At 37.2% G+C, this 16,238-nt stretch overlaps 1 protein-coding gene and 1 non-coding gene across 2 annotated transcripts in view; one reads left to right on the top strand and one right to left on the bottom strand.

Annotated features, from left to right (window-relative positions):
• cplx2 (complexin 2) overlaps positions 1-16,238 on the bottom strand; it is a 45,324-nt gene that overhangs the window by 18,478 nt on the left and 10,608 nt on the right. The window lies entirely within an intron of this gene.
• On the top strand, positions 12,189-12,260 carry trnae-uuc. Its single transcript has one exon. It is a non-coding gene; the product is annotated as a tRNA-Glu (tRNA).

The following is a 16,238-nucleotide window of genomic DNA, read 5'->3' as shown; positions in this document are numbered from 1 at the left end:
AAGAAAAAGCTGGGAGTATTTTCATTGCAACAATAACAGAGAAAGATCTGAGCAAATTCAAACAGAGAAAAAACAACTTTAGATTAATTAACTGTGCTTTGATGTGAGGTGTTTGCACAGGTGGAAATCAGACAGAGAGACAGGGCGGTCCAAATCCCACCTGCAGGAAAAAAAAGTATCAAGACAGCAAATGTAATATTCTTTTACAGAAAGGCTATTTCTTTTTTTCTTTTTTTTTGCTTAGACTAATGGTGATGTGTCAAATGATTAGAAGGATTACTAAAACATAGTGCTATAGTTTGGTTAATGGTCTCTTTACAGCTACACTCCGGCTCAATCTGGGATACCCAAAGGCCTTTCCCCCCCTTATTTCTAACTTTTATTTAACCAGATTAGTCCAACTGAGTTGAAAGATGTCCCTCCACATTCCTAGGTCTCACACACTTTCATAACCAATGGAAGACCTGCAAACGACTGATGTTTTTCACCCTGTATCTAAGGCTGAGCTCAGCCGCCCAACGTAGGAAGCTTGATTCAGCTGCTTGTGTCTTTCTTTACTTAAGGATCAATATCTTAATGACCATAGTAAAAAGTCAGAACATAGACAGGTAAATTAGGAGGCTTGCATGTTAGGCGTGGCTACTTGTTAGCCTTGACAGATTGGAGCAGTAAAAGCATTACAACCCACAAAGCCCTAATTCATCCATCTACAAGTCCATCCTACCATCACTCATGACCAAGACATCAGATATTTTAACGCCTTGCATCAAGGTCTTGTTTAAAAAATGGACAAATAGAGACTAACGTCCTGCATCTTTATCCCTTGGCTAGTCATTTGCACACTGGTAGGGACTCACATCATATAAAAGCTTGTCAGGTACTTTTATATAAATATTATTGATTAATAATCCAAAGTATCACATAATATAGCAGTTTCAATTTCAAGATTATATCTTAAATAATCTATAGTTGAAACTAAATTTGTTTAGAAGCATAGTACAGAATGTAAAGGACGGCTTAATTTTCCGTCCTTTATTATTTACAGTTGGCACATAATCATTTGTTCTTAGTAACAACATGTCTTCTTGGTTTCATGCAAATCATCAAATTTCAGGTATTCCAAATGATGAATTACATAGCACATATTTTCAGTGTTTGTTTGTTCAGTAGAGATGGCTGCTGTTCCTCTGCGCCATCTGACCAGATGCAAACTGGATGAATCACTTCTATGCTTTTATCTTCTGCATTAGGCTATGTGGTCTGTGTGGTGTATGTGGTCTGGAAAATAAGCAGTTCTTATCTTTACAGAGACAGACTCCAGGACTCAGTAATAGAATAAAGGAAAGATTTAGTTATTGCACAACAGCGTCAGCAAGGAAGAGGACCAGGGGTTATTCTAGCATCAGAGGTTTAGGGGTGCTGAGCACCCAGACAGCCGTCTGTCAAGATACATTTTAATGTTTTTCACATACATTTTTAAATCTTGCTCAGTGCCATTTGCCAGTTTCTGACATCATTCACTAATGCATCCTATCTGAGACTTTAGCCAAATACCAGACATGCAAAGCAGCAGAGAGTGTCATTTTTTTTTTTTTTTTTGAGAAACATACTCCAACCATTTAAAGTTTTGGAACCAGTTTTCATGAAAGCCTCTTTTTTGTGTATTAACTGGGTGAACAGTATACAGATAATTAGGAAAATGTAATAAAGACAGATGTCTTCTTTCCCAAGCTCCGCCGATGTCTGCTCGGGAAAGCTGAATCTCCGTGGTACTCCTTTCATCTCCCACACTTCTCCTTGCTCTGGTTCCATGCTGGCTTCTCAGTTGTACCACTGTCCTACACCCAGTCAGCCGTAGTCTCTAACCCGTTCTGTCTTCCAAGTAGTCTAATCTGACCAGTTAGCCTATATATCTACCCCCAGCCAGTCCCTGCCTCTCAACATTGCTGTTTCCCCAGCAGGCTTCCCACTCTGCCTCCTCTCCCCGCTCTAATGCACTGATTCCCCGAGGGGGCCTCTGCTGATCTCCCATGGTGATTCCATATTTCCAGAGGCTGACACAGCTGACAGCCTCATTCTGGATCAGTTTTTTTCTCTGCCCTTTTCTGGCACTGATTTCCCAAAGCTCCAGTCTGAGCCCCAGAACGGTGTCTCACCTAACCCTTTATTGTTCGGGTGATTCATCCCAATGCAGGACAGCAGAGCCCCGAAGAGGGTCACAGATACGCATAAAGCGATCATCATCCAGACCCAATCTCTGGAGGAGGAGGTGGTATTCCCATTACTCTTTCCGTCTCTGGGAATTTGGTGAATCTTGGAACTACGACAGCTTTTTTTCCAGCTTTCTAAAGTAAAAAACACTACCAGTTGCCTTGTAATTCCATGATGCCACGATAAGGTAAAACCAACGATCAGCAGGTCTATGAAGTAGGACACTTCCGCCTGCCGTGGGAAATGCTTTCTTTTATTAGGCGAATATCAAGGCAATCAAAAGCAGATGAAACGGGCGAAATTTGCCCAGAGTTTGCGTTCGGTGTGAATGCACCTTCAGACTGAGTCTCTGCTGGAGTTAGGGAATGTAGGTAGGTGGATCAAACCATTTCAAAGGCAGTGGGGGTTAAAATATAACTTTTTAAGTACTGTATATTTTACACTTTAACAGTTTTGGTTTTGTTTGTTTTTTATTTTAGAAAGCACATACAGATATAAAAACGCCTGTGGAGAGGACACAGTTCCCATCCTTAGCATACAGTATTTTTTTATCATCTTGAAACCCGATAATTGTCTCCCATGGAGTCTAAATTTAACATTTCTCGCTGTTGCAAAGTTAAAACATTATAATTTTCTTAGACAATACAACAGCAGAAATACATTGTTTAGCTAATCAAGATAGGAATGAATAATAATAATTCTTCCTTTTCTTCTAAAAAGCTAACACCTCTGCAAATAAGAAACACAGACACAATTTATCAGCATTATAAAATAAAATGTTCTTACCTGCCTCCAGACTCCACAGACTTTGTTTGTTATATAAAAGCTATATCAGTGGGCGGATAGTTTTGGACCAGAATTTGGAGAAGCTCTCCAGCATAATAAACTTTTGGTTCCGATGATAGTTGAAGAGCTTTGAAATCTTACATAAACCTCCCTTTTCACAGAGTCAAATATACAATACAATCAGCGATATCAGTGCTTGGGGGTAAGCCTCCTCTTTGCCTCATCTTCCTAAACCATTTCCCTCCATCATTCTTCGGTCTCTTTCTTAATTTTCTTTATCATTATTTTATAAACCAGGCGCTGGCAACAGTGCGTAACGTTGGATAATGTTATCGGGGCCAGGCACGGTGGCTCACTGCATCGTGCTTAATTGCAATACTATGGTGGGGATGGGCAGTAGAGAATATGTCAGTTTGGTGTGTTTATGACTGAACAAGAAAAGATGAGTAAAAAAAAAGAGGAGGAAAACAAAAGCGTATATTGTCTTTGTCCAGGAATTCAGTTTTTTCACAGGTTTTTTTTTATCTTTATTTTAGTAGCTTTTCTACAAAGATAAGTAAGCAATGGATTCTGTATTTCCGTTTGGAATTAAAACTTGACTGTGATTATTGGGGCATTTCCCATTGGGAGGATATCTAGGATCCTTTCTATTAAACACAAATTCCCTCTGGTAAGGGAAAACCATTTATAAGCTGCCTTCCACTGGAATCCATCTCAGGCCATCACATATTATCCCTAAAAACTTAATAAATGTAATAAAAGTAAATCTGAAATGTGTTTTTGCAATTTGTTTTCAGTCCATGGTATTTTGACATCAACTATAAATGAAAAAAAAAATATATACCTGAATAAATTCATTTAACAAAGGTGATTGGAGGCAATTAATCATTGTAGCATTTTAAATAATTTACCCTTGTAGAAATGACATAAATACATCAAACCTAAGTCTTGGTCTGCCTGTTCTGCCCTAACAGGGCATTAAACAATCTTACAGCCCTTCTCACAGCATGTTATTAAACAACACACAGGAGACAGGGAGATAAACCAGTCCTTCATTACAGGGGCCTGCTTCACAAAATAAAAACAGACCATACTCTACGTATGGCCCCTCAATCTCACAGATGACAAAGATGGCCTATTACTTTTTAACATACCACTAAAAATTTAGCAAAAAAAAATACCCTCCAAATTCTTCTCTTTAGTAAACAAAGTCCACATGTGTGTACATTTTACTTAGTACCACAGGACAATAATTAATCAGAATCAGAAATACTTTAATAATCCCAGAGGGAAATTACTTAACTGGAGCGGTATAACTGCAGCATGCTGCTTTCGCGCATGCGCACAATAAATGAATAAATAAATAAATTAAGGTCCAGAAAGTAAAAAGACTGATCACCGGGTTAAGTTAACAGGATGAAGGAAAACTATACAGGATTTTTACACCCTGGACCTGGATTATCCACCACTACTAATCCAGCTGATCTTTAAAGGCCTTAAAAGCTTGTTAGAGCAGGCAGATTAGAAAGCAAGTTGTGAGGAGATTTGAAAGATGATTAGGCTATAAAAACTTCATACCAAAACATTGAAGTCAACCTAAACTGACAGGCTGTTCAACAGCTGCATTTCCTTTACAAGGTCCAAAAAATCTTGTTGAAATTCTCATAAAGTCATTAAAACCACAGTTTAGTAATTGTTATGTTTCTATTGAACAAAACATGCAATTGAAATTACACATAAAATAGTTTGTTCACTCAAAAAAAAAAAAAAAAAGGCTTCTTCTTAATCTTATATGTCAGTAGTAACATCACAAGGCTTGTAATGCAAAAAAAACAAACAAAAAATCTGGTTCTATTACAAGTTTTACTAAAAACAAATGCCAGTGGTGCACGCTTTTATTTTAAGAGTTCACTTGGACAGAAAAGATCTATGTGCTAATCTTTTTTACTTCCTGTGGATTTTTTTATATGCAGTTTTTCCATATTCTTTTTACCTCTGCATTTAACCCATCCCCTTGGGGAGCAGTAGGCTGCCATCGTGCGGCCCCCCGGGAGCAGTGTGGGGTTTAGAGTCTGTGCTCAGGGACCCAGAGTGGCAGTCTGTGGTAGTGGGGCTCAAACTCAGAACCTCTTGATTCCAAGTGCAATGCCCTAACCACAAGGCCCCCACTCCCCTTCCTTCCTAAATAATCTGATTTACGTAAACTGTATATTATAAGAGCATAATAGACATGTACGTCCGAAATGACACATTTTGTCTGTTTTACACTTAATCCATTTACCAAGCCAAATTCACCAAAGACAGCAGATGAATGGTGCAGACGTTTGTGGCTAAATTAATGATGACCTGCTAACGACATGCCCAGCTCTCAGATCTGCCAACGAGCGATCTCAGCACTCAAGAACATTATTTATTCATGTGACTTCCTGCAGACAAATTATTCCCTCAATACAGGCTGGAAGGGAAAAAAACGAGCTTGCTTCACTGACTGAAACTTCTTTTTTTGGCCTACGTTGATGTTGACAGTTTTTTTGTGTCAGAAAGCTATTTTTATCTTGCGTATTTCAGACTTAAATGAAACCCAAAAATATATTCTTGTTTCTCTGAATAACAACAATACATTGGGATTACAGATGAGCTATGATCATTCACAAGCTATTTCTGTGCAGGATCTGATTTAATTTTTAATGCTGGCAGGCTATTTAATCTAGCTGGATTTTGACGTCATTTCAACATTTACATAATAGATGGAATCCAAATTATATTTAGAAACTTCTCCTTCTTCAACATTTTATCATCTTATTTTACTATAATGCCAATGAAACCACCTTTTCTTGGAGCTCTTCACCACAAACTTAAAGTTGGTGTTTCAGTTATAAATTGTACACTAGATTAGTAAATTAGAATACACAGATACTGACCATTTAGCAAAAATATCCCTCTAATGAAGTAATTATACACAAAGACAATATCTATATAGTTAGATTGAAATAACGATGTGGTCAAGTTACTTTTTTAAAAGCTTTCATGGTTTTAAACCCAACATGTCCAAGTCCCTTTAAATATGTCAATAACTTTTTTTAGCTCTTAAACTCTAAAAAAAGGGAGCAACTTTTGATCTATTAGAATTAATGCAATCATTATTCTTCTGTGAGAAACCACAAAAAGCTAAACTAGTAGCACTCCTACTGTTCTGAAAATATTGAGGATTCTGACAAAGCAGATATAATGCCAGCATTTACAAGTGCATCCTTCTGTTCTGCAATGTTTGTTTTGGCTCTGAAATCGGCAGCTCTTGCTTTCTTCACAGCTAAATGTCCCGCCTACATATATAATAGTGCCACATGACTGGCCAACCATTTTGGGTAGCTCTCAAATGGTTGGATGACAGCAGGACTAGATGGATTCTCGTGTTTTTGTGAACATTGAAACACGAAGAGAACACAGCTTGCAGACAAGTTACTGAAAGTTTGCACACAGCTATAGAACTGTCCAAGTAGAAGCTTACTGGAGGTATGCCTCCAACTGTCATGAAAGACTGGTTTTGTTTAATTGGTGTTTGATACTGTGATGATTTCCTGTGATACTTAACCATGACATGCATTATGTGGTCTGCACCAAACTGGACATTAAATTAAATTAAATAAATTTTATTTATATAGCACCAATTCACAACACGTCATCTCAAGGCACTTTACAGTTTACAAGATCATACAGTTTAATTGATTAAAAGTTTTCTATCTAAGGAAAACCAGTTGATTGCATCGACTCATTAACTCGAAATCAATCCCTCACACTAAGTATGCTTGTACCGACAGTGGAGAGGAAAAACTCCCTTTTAACAGGAAGAAACCTCCAGTTAACCAGGCTCAGTGTAAGCGGCCATCTGCCAAGGCCGACTGGAGTTCAATGGTTGATCCAGGCTCAAAGGTAAAGGCAATATTTAAATAAATATATACAAAAATCACAATACAGCTTTTCTTAGACATAAATTAATTATTGTTGTGCCTCGCTCTGTATTTTAGCGAAGAACACAAAGTTATTTGCAAGGTGAGATTATTTTTTTTCTTGGTTAAGCAATTTAGAGAGGCATAAATAATCAGTACTTAAGCAGGTGGTTAAAAAGTTGGCCTTTTTTTTTTTTTTTAGCTAAATCAATCATGGGATAACTGGACCTGGACTCTTTCATTAAGAATCCGGACATAGCTAGATTGAGGAAAGAAATGGTAAACTAGAGTGGTTTATAAGTGAAGACCTATTCTATGTATGAAACGTAGAACATTTAAAATAAAAGTAAAACAAGACAGAATACATAACAAGAATATAACGGGGCCAAACAGCTAGAGCATGCAAACATGCTCAAGTGGATAATAGACAAAATACAAATTTGCTTATGAATGGATATAATTAAAGGGTTGTGGCACCAACAGCAGGGTTTACCACTGGAGCTATAATTTGCATGAAACTCTTAGAAGCTAAAAAGGCAAACAAAACCAAAACAACGACAGGCACAGAAAAGCCGACTGGTGATGGAGTGCAACTAAACAGCTGGTGACATTTCCTGAGTAAACTCATTCAGCCAAAGGACAAAAGAACCTGAAAGACAAAAGATCATATAACGCTGCCGACATGTTGGCCTTTGACTGAAGAAGAAGCTGTTGGTTTGTTGACATTTAATCATCTGCTGATATTTTCCCACCAGTTCTCATCAAAAATGTCATTCATTTGCATCTCTCTCGCCCCTTTTAGTTGTTCATATGCTAAATTGGAAAACTAAACAAATGTATCCATAACAATACAAAATTTCTCTTCTATAAAGCCAAGATACCATGAACAAAAACCCTGTTAGGAAAGTTTCTCTTGCTTTTTCAACAAATTGAATAAGAAATATTTCAACCTGGAGAGAAAAGCTCCAGTTAGAACATTTTTATTAACATGACTGAAATAAGTGATTTGGCTCTCAGGCCCCGGCAGAAGACTTTGATTCTGTGAATTGACTTTCACTTGGATGAGTAACCTAGGATAAGGATTAGGCCCCGTCCACACGAAGCCGAACCCTGGCCTAAACGCACAAATTTTTCACCAAACCAGCCTCTCATCCATACGAAGCCGGCGTTTCGGGGGTCTGTAAACAATCTTTTTTTTATTTAGCCTTCAGAGTGGGAAGATTTTGAAACGCTGTTTTCACGTTTCCATCTTTAAGCTCTAACCGCATATTTTTTTACACGCATGCGTCATAGCGTCGCCTCTAAACACGCATGCGCGACACAGTATCACAACAACAATGGCGCCGTACTGTGTTGAATGGTTGCTGCTAATGCTACTCACCCTGCTGTCGGGCTTACAACAGAATCTTCTTCTTCTGGAATATCTCCAGGAAGAACAGAGCAATATCGACGACATAGTTCAGCACCTGAATTTGACTGAACCACGAAAATGGACCCGCAGGGCAACCATGTATAAATATTAGTGCGCATGCCCAACATTTCGTCGCCTATTTTTACTTTGGCACCACAGCGCCACTTATAGGCCTGGCATACATTTTGCAGCGTTTTCATGTATTTGTGTGGACGATCACATTTATTTTACGTCTCCGTCTTTACGACAAACGTTCTGGAAAATATTAGCGTTTCTTGTTCGTTTTGACTTCGTGTGGACGGGGCCTTTGATTCTGTGAATTGATTTTCACTTGGATGAGTAACCTAGGATAAGGATTAGAGTAGTCTTTCCCCCCGGGGCCCGGACACTTGGGCTGGAATAAACAGGAGTACATGGAACAATGCATAGCATTAGAGTGAGGAGTGGTAGAAGATGGAGCGGGGGTCGGTGAAATTTGGGCAGAAGCTAATTGAAGGTGATCTTGAAAGATGATTGGATCAGAAAGAGGTGCCTTCCTGATTGGCTGGCACTTGACTGATAAGAGTGACTGATAAGTCTTCAAGGTTTAATTTTAGGAAAAGCTTGGGATCCTTACCAGCTAGATGGTAGAACAGTAGCCCTCATCAGGTCATTCAGAAATATGACTCTCTTTTTGTTTGTTTTTTTGTGATTAATAACCTGCTGAAGCAAGTTTATGCCAGATATGGGAAATTGGTGAAAGCAGTTAAGCATCTCTGCTAAAATAATTATGAAAACTGGTCAAATTTAGAGACAAATATTTGCGTGTAAACCAGATGCCCTTGACTATCAAAACCCACTTGGTATGAATCTAGCATGATAAAGCTTGGTTTATGCTTGAAGCGTCCGCAAGGTCCGCTCGTCCAAATTACGTCATTTTGGGCTTCCAGGCTCATTTTCCATGTGGAATGTCCGTGTGTCAAGCATGATTAGCCCTTAAGACTGTATCATTTGGATTAATATTTTACAGTCAGTGGCTAGTGAACTTTAAGCCGTTTCGAAACTGATATTCAACACTGTGGAGGATAGGTTTATAAGGTGAAACTGAGGAATGTTGTATGTCATCAACATACAAGGTGACTTCAATTAACATAATTTGCCTGGATTTAATCAGTGATGTGTTGTTGAGGATGTTCTCTGGAATAGGGATTAAACTCAAATAAGTTGTTGTCCATCTTTTTTTGCTGACCACCTCTGATGACCAAGGGGTCATGTGTGCCTCACACGTAACAGAAACCAAGAATCAGGCATAATTTTCTGTAAATCAAAAGCAAATGATTTAACTCAAAAGGCACGAAAATGTGACAACCCGAAAAGAATCGTTTATAAAAAGAGAGAAATGGAGCAAGTCTCTGCAGATTCCTTACAGAGAAGTGTTATAAGCTTTTACAGAACAATCTGTTCAAAATAGCCTTTTTATTTGAACCCCTTATGTCTTAAATGTGTTTGATGAGCAAACTGACACCTCTGTGCAGATGCATCTATAAGCCTAAAGCATATTTTCCCTGAATTTATTTTGGGTAAGAGGTTCCTGTTCTTTCTGTGGATGCAAGGTCAAGCTTTTCCATGTCAAATGAGGCCAACCTAAAAAACAATTGAAGCGTCAGCGTCAGTAATCAGAAGCAAGGTGAAAAGGGTAAACCTTATCGGAGAAAGCTACGAAAGGAGGAAGAAGAAGAGTCCTGCAGGTCTGTGCTTTGGCCACAGGTGGCAGTATCATTAGAAAACTCTGTCATGTCTCTTTAACCAGAAAACCTCTTAAGGGGCAAAGCCAGATTTAATCACTGACGTTGAAGCTGTTTTTTAATGAAATATTGACACGACTCATTAGCCTTCTCAACCTCTGTTCATTGATATACGAAGGTTACCTTATTTTACAAAATAATGCATGTTTATCTCTCTAAAACAATCTTTCTAAATGTCTTAAAGTAATTTGCTTGACCATCTGACTCAGAAGTTCAGAAAAGCCAAATAAAAAGCAGAGAAATGTTGAGTTAAAACTAGAGATACACCGTTTCTGGCTGATCACCGATCATTGAAAGCCCTGACATGTCGATTCTGATTTGCACCTATACTGATTTTTTTTTTATAACTCAAACTTTAAGTTGTTATAAGATCACAAGACACCTTCAATATTATAATATTATCTTGAAAAATAATAATCAGTACCAGTGAAACAATGAATAGTTGTGAAAAAATGGCTCTAAAATATCAATTAAAGTTGATTTACAGTGGGTGTTTTATAGCGCTTTATAGAGGTAGATAATATCAATGGATAAGATCGGTTTTACATACAGATATCAGCCGAGCAACAATCTCCCAAAATTAAGAAAAACCTGGCCAAGCAATCAATTTGTGCATCCCTTGTTAAAACCCTGATAACTATGCCAACATGTTCTAATGCTAATAAAATGTATAGATTAAAGACTTAAAAAAGTAATTTAAAATCAAATGATGAAACATGATAACTAGAAAACTACTTATAACCCTTGTTGATTAGACACAACACAACAGCACAGGGAAATATAATTATATAATTTGCTAAGTTAAATCAATCGGTTTGAAAGGCAATAATCTTTAAAGCATGAATAACAGTATTAATAATCTATAGAACAGCTAAAACAAGCTTCGTGGGGTATATTAAGATAAGTTACATGCTGTACAGAGTTTTAGTGAATTATTTTATTCTCCTGTTTTTGCAAAGTGAATCCATGATCCAAAATATGGAAACTGCAAGATCTTCTATCAATTCTTGACACCGATATTTGGAAAGGGAGGCAGTACTCTGACTACTATTGATTCAGTATATGTATCTGCAGATCTCCATGCTTCCTCCCTTCGGGGGGGTGGACGATGGAGGGCAGAAAGGAGGCTATATATCACCAGTGAAGCATTAACTCATTTGTCTTCCAGTCATGAGGCCAAAGAAATAGAAAAAAAAAACAAGAGAGAGGACTGGAAGAAATTAAAAGACTAGTAAGGACAGAGACTGCAAGCAAGATAATGAAAAAGAAAAGGAGGATGGCAAGGATGAAAATGTCAATAAGAGAGAGGTTTAAAAATCTGGGATGAAGATGGAAAAAGTTCGAAGACAGTGATAAAGGAAGTGCGAGGGTAAATAGGTCAGATTCTATCTACTTATTTAATCATTTGAACAATAATTTTAACATTTAATCAAAGGCAAAAAGAAAGGAAATTATGTTCAATCTGAGATCTCAGTTAGCATATCAAAAGTTTAAGTTTATAATTTGATAAGGTAATTACAAAAATAAAAGGTACAATTGTTCCTTGTTAGGAAGGACAGAAGAAAAAGTATATGGGAGCAAATCTTAGGCTTCAAGGCTGCACCTGAATAAAGGCTTTTGAAATAATCAAATAGACCAAAATAGAAAGGTTTGATCATTAGACGGCAACATACTTGGTGGGAGGAAAAAAAAAAACGGCATATAAACACAAAGACCTTATAGTATTCCTAATTATTTGGGATATTTGCTGCAACATTGGAAAGAAGAGTGAACCAACTCAACAATGTGGAAGACTGATGGATGAAGTGATACAGAGACCTGGTACCTGGAGCTGCTGCTAAAGCCGGAAAAAAAGCTGTGAGATAATAAGGAGTAATGAGGTTTATCACAGTCAGTATTAACCCTTTACAATTTTTAGGGATGCCCCAATAAATTTTTTCAAGTTGTTCACTTTGAGAACTGAGCCATGCTGGTATGGAACCGATGTCTGCCCAAGTTATTCATACTTTTATTCGTTTTTTTCTCATGTGGAATGTTAAAAATGTATATTCCCATATGGTCTGGCGGTTAGGATTCCTGGTTTTCACCCAGGCGCCCCCGGTTCAACTCCCGGTATGGGAACTTCCTTTACTTGCTCAAATTATCACATTACAAAAAATATAGAGCTTGCAATCCATTTGAATTGAGAAAGCTTCCTGGAGAGGTAGCGAAACGTCTTCAAACCTTGGAAATCAAGTCCAGTGGTTTTTTGAACTTTTTCGGAAATCCAGAGGTTCCGAGTTTGTGCCCCACTGCCATTCTGGGTCCCTGAACAAAAGACCCTAAACCCCACACTGCTCCCTGGGCACCACACAAAGGCAGCCCACTGCTCTCCAAGGGAATGGGTTAAATGCACTTGTGACAATGTAATGACAATAAAAGCTGGAAAAAATAAAAAAGTTTGATCAAGTAATATTACTCAGAAAACAATAGTCAACCACAGCAGCATGAGAGCAACTGATCCATGTAATATTAACTAATGGTTACATAAACTTTAGACAGAAGCAGAGTGTTTCTATCAGTATAGCAATATCAGAAAATGTAGGTAAAGGCTGATAGAATCGGATTCTAGTCTTTCTGTCTGATTACAGACAGATATCTGATATCCATATAAGATTGGGACATTGATCTACAGTATATCATTATGGATTTATGGATTTACCCACTTCTGTTAGGATGGCATGTATCCACTGGTATATATCTACCACTAGCAGGAAGAGAAAGTTCGACTGGTAGTTATTGCGGTAAATAGATATTTTATTGTGGTGCTTTTGTGGGACAGATGTCCTGGGAGAGACAAGCCTACATAATACATGGACACTCAACATTTTACATGCAGCAAAATGTGTGTACTTCAATGCGGGGGACATATTTGGGTCAAACAGATGCAGTACACAATTTGGGACTTTAAAAGGGAAGTTGCTTGTAATGACAGTAAAACATGGAGATATTCCAATTCGACCCTTTAGATTTATTACGTTGTAAATTGGGTCGGATTGCGACGGAATATTTGCTCCGTTCATTTCTGGGCTTAGTTGTTTTTTCTTTTTTGTCTTTTTCTGTCGATAAGTGCTCACTTTACCACCCCTCCTTTTCTCTCCATCAGGGTTAAGAGGGCTGTGGTAAGTGGCCAGCGGCATGCAGGAGGGGTGGGCGGTGAGGCTGTGTGGGTGGTGAGTTTGTTACGCCTGCCAACTGCTCAAGTACAGTGATGAATGCTGCTGGGAGATGGAGAGCTAAACAGACAAAGGAGCAAAGTGGAAAACATGAGATTCTACGTTTATGTCACCTGGGATTACTTCAATTATTTCATGATTATTTGATCTTGCAAAACAATTCAAATGCAAATCTTTTAACACCAGGGAGATGATCTTTAAGGTTTAATTTTGATGAGTTCCTACTTACGGTACTGTTTGGCATTTATCCGGCTTTCCTAAAGGGTAATTTGGATTTTTCATTTATTTTACTCCCTTGCTATGGTTATGTAAATGAAATCTATATCTGGATTTATTGAATTTTGCATCAATCTTCTTTTCAGTCTGTAAGCAGCACTTTACGTTGCTGCTCACTGAGAAAGTACAACTCTAATAGTACAAAATGTTTTCCTGTTAAAGAATAAATACTATTTATTTAAAGATGTAAAAATATTCTATCCAATATATACTATTATGCTTTCTAGATTGAAAAAGACAATAACCTCTATAGTCATTAGTAGATCCACATATGATGCCAGTTATAGAGATAGACTATACCTTGTCCGGTTGATTTTTTTCAGCCGAAATTAGCAAGGGTTATCTTTGCATCAGCATCAGCCAACACATGCATGCATTGCCATATCATTCATGCATTAAGCAGCCATGCCTTGATCCCCTGCTCCCTCCATATTCATTGTTAATGTTTTCTTAACCCAGTTATTATCTTCATTTTATTCCACATGTTTAACAGAAAGCTTTTAACACTGAAGTTTTAGGACTCACCAAAATAAACCCTTAACCTATAAACATACCTTCTATTTAGTTTTTCAAAGCAAGCATTAAATGCATCCTTACACAATCTCCAAGTTTGGAATAAATAACTGCCTGTTGCTCCATATGTTTAGAAGCTGCCATATCATTGGTTCCTGCCAGTAATTTGCTAATGTTGTGAATGTCGTTATAAGCCATGCTTTAACAGTTTTACAGACATGTCAAACAGTGATTTGAATCTGAAAGTGTTGACCTAAAACTAAACTACCTTAATCTTATACTACACTGTCTGCACTGATGAAGTTAAAGTCACCTTAACATGCTTGGTGCTTGACTTTGAAACTGTTTGTTTTGCTTTTCGAATATTTTAGCAAATAATCACCTGTTTTCTTTAGAGGATTGAAGGATTTGTTTATTTAGTAATACCGAAACAGAGATGCATCCAAAACTTGTAGGACAGCATCTGAGTTGAATCTTGTTTGACTGAAAGAACTGTGACCAACCCTGGTTCTGCGTATTGAGGGACAAACAAAAGCTCTTTGATTAGTTGAGATTATTTTTCTTAGCTGGAGAAACAATTTACAGTAACAAATCAAGCCCTTGTATTCTGTAAATGTTATTGGATTTAATCAGATTTATTAGGATTGCTTGTGTAATCAAGTAAATAAATGTGCAACTAATGGTCTACTAAGATCGCTTGCACAATTTAAAACAGTTTGGAGTTTTGGAGACTAGCCTATTTAAATTAAGAATTTGCATGAGCTACTGAAGACTTTGGGAAAGCAGTGTGACCATACTTTAACAATAAAGATGAAGTTCAAATTCAGAGGTATTAATATTAACAAAAATGCTAATAATAATGCTAATAATAATAATAATAATAATAATAATAATATGCCTCTACAGTTAAGGGCTTATCTTAAAGTGCAACAACACATTTAAAATACTGAAAATAGTAAAAGCTAAAAATAATAATAATAATAATATGCCTCTACAGTTAAGGGCTTATCTTAAAGTGCAACAACACATTTAAAATACTGAAAATAGTAAAAGCTAAAGTCACAAAGTAAAATGTTCATCAATAAAAACCTGGAAAAGAAAATGTTTCTAGAGTCGGTGACATCCTGAAATTATCAGAAAGCTCAGTCCATAAACGACGAGACAACATCTCGGTCTCCCTCTTTACAGACTCTCAAATGGCTTCATCTTGTCTGGTAGTTGTTCATGTTCAGCATTGTTTGTTTAAAAACATGCTACTACATATAAGTTCATTCTAGTTGTTTTTCATCTTGGTTTAATAGGTACAGATTTTCTGAGGTCCCGCTGCATTAATCTGTCCGGCACAGACGTCCTCTCCCTAACAAAAATCTTATGTAACATGCAGCACACAGCTATATCTTTTCTACGCTATATAGAAGAGCCTCTTCGGTTCAGTCCTGTTGTTATTGTGTTGTGTCATTAAGTGAACGTGTGCTAAAATTATTATCCTGCAGCTCCACATTGACATTGCAGAATTTATGATATCTCTACCATTGTTATTTCTACTATCAGATGGTTTTCTCTCCATGCAGAAATTGCTCAAACATTTGTTCTCAGGTTTGATCAATTAACATTGCAGGTGGTAAAAAATGACATGTGCATAATTATCCTTCTGATGCATATAAGTTCTGATGATTACCATATTTGTCTTGAATATTCATGCAGGAAAATACCGACAGGAAAATGCCATTTTTGGACCTTCAGTGCTGTTTCTTTAATGATCTTTTTTTTTTTTTTTTCAGAAGATAATGGGACATTAAACCGGCTGTTTGATGACCAAAAACATGATGAGACGTGCTTGAGAGAAGACTAGACAAAAATGTCCATGGGTGTTTCATCAGACAATCAAAACCACCGACATTTATGCTAATGATGCATCTGTCAGGCAAAAGCTAAAAGATCAACAGTCTTCCAACACCTGAGTTTAAATGCAGTAATTCAAGTGCATTAAAACACTTGAGAGAGATAGATGATAGATAGATAGATAGATAGATAGATAGATAGATAGATAGATAGATAGATAGATAGATAGATAGATAGATAGATAGATAGATAG

Source organism: Cyprinodon variegatus, unplaced genomic scaffold (genome assembly GCF_000732505.1).
Source record: "Cyprinodon variegatus isolate N-32 unplaced genomic scaffold, C_variegatus-1.0 Scaffold10, whole genome shotgun sequence".
NCBI classification, from domain to species: Eukaryota; Metazoa; Chordata; class Actinopteri; order Cyprinodontiformes; family Cyprinodontidae; genus Cyprinodon; species Cyprinodon variegatus.
This window is presented reverse-complemented; position numbering and strand designations above follow the sequence as displayed.